Source organism: Canis lupus, chromosome 30 (genome assembly GCF_048164855.1).
Source record: "Canis lupus baileyi chromosome 30, mCanLup2.hap1, whole genome shotgun sequence".
Lineage (NCBI taxonomy): Eukaryota > Metazoa > Chordata > Mammalia > Carnivora > Canidae > Canis > Canis lupus.
The window spans coordinates 25,331,050-25,332,690 of record NC_132867.1 but is presented as its reverse complement, the minus strand read 5'-3'; positions in this window follow the sequence as shown (position 1 = coordinate 25,332,690).

Here is a 1,641-nt window from a genome sequence, read left to right as displayed (position 1 = left end):
TCCCCTTTCTACTGCTTTTATGCCAGATGTTTGCGATACCTTTGCCACAGTGACATCAACTGGAAAGAGTTGGAACTGGAAACTCGCAGAAACCCCCAAATTCATGTTTTTCCAATTACTTAGAGCTACTACTCAAATAATCCCCATGTAAGTACCACAAAAAATAATCCCAGCTGGATTTGTAAAAAGGACCTTTCAATTTCTAAAACAAATAATAAAAATATTTTTATTATTATAAAAATGACCATGAAAAAAAAATGACCATGAGAACTATCTAGTTCTTTTTTTTTTGGGGGGGGGGGGGTTCATACTTTGAAAAACATACTAGCAACAATGAGATGAGAGATTCTCAAAATGATCCTCACATTTTTAAAAAGTAGAATTCTAAATAAACGAATCCCATAAATTAGCAGGCAATTAATACTTTGGGGTAACTTTATTGAAATAGTCATTTATTCGGCAAATATATATTTTGTTTTTTGTTTTTTTTTAAGATTTTATTTATTTATTTATTCATGGTAGACAGAGAGAGAGAGAGAGAGAGGCAGAGACACAGGCAGAGGGAGAAGCAGGCTCCATGCAGGGAGCCCGACGTGGGACTCGATACTGGGTCTCCAGGATCAGGCCCTGTGCTGAAAGCGGCACTAAACCGCTGAGCCACCTGGGCTGCCCCAAATATATATTTTGATATCGTTTTACATATAAGGTATTAATAATGCAAGAGAGCCACAAATATGCTTGAATTGTGGGTATTCTCTGTCTTCTGGGAATTTACAGCACAACTAGAGAAAGCCCATAAAATATAGGATGTGTTAAGTACCCTAAGAGAATGCTAAAAGATTTTAAAAGAAGACAATCATTTTAGTTGGAATTTGAAGACTGATTTTTTAAAATAATGCAACTAAGCAGTGCTCAACTATGTTTAATTCTTGTAGGTAATCTTAAACTTCATTCTGGAATGAGGCTTGCTTTTGAAGTTTTGTTATCTGGGGCCAAGGCAGCCTTGAGCCGCCAGTGTTCTGAGAGCTCTACTCCATGCCTCATGGGTTATTCCACCTCTATGACTGGTGGAAGCACAATTCTTACTGGCCTTTGGTGAGCTCTGAAGATTGTTCTCTGAGTTCCTGTCTGGTGGCTCAGTCGTTAGCAGTGGGGAGTCTCACATACATGAGATCAGGGATTTTCAAATGTGCAGGGGGTTGGCAGTCTTAAGTCCTGCATTTTTCAGGGGTCAACTGTATAGATACAGATGTACATAATACCTGAAAGAGAAATATTTGAGGTAGATCATAACCTGTTTCTTCCCCCTTAATAAAAGGTTCTTTATATGCGCTATCATTAAATATGTAGCATCATTTAAAAATTTTTTTAGGGGAACCTGGGTGACTCAGTCAGGTAAGTGTCCAACATTTGGTTTCAACTCAGGTCACGATCTCAGGGTTGTGGGATTGAGCCCTTCATCAGGCTCCATGCTCAGCAGGGAGTCTACTTGAGATTTCTCTTTCTGCCCCTCCTCCATCAAATAAGTAAATCTTTTTAAAAAAGGTTTTAATGATATATAACATTATGTTATTTTCAGGTGTACAACATGATTCAATATTTGTATATATTGCAAAATGATCACCACAGTAAGTCTAGTTA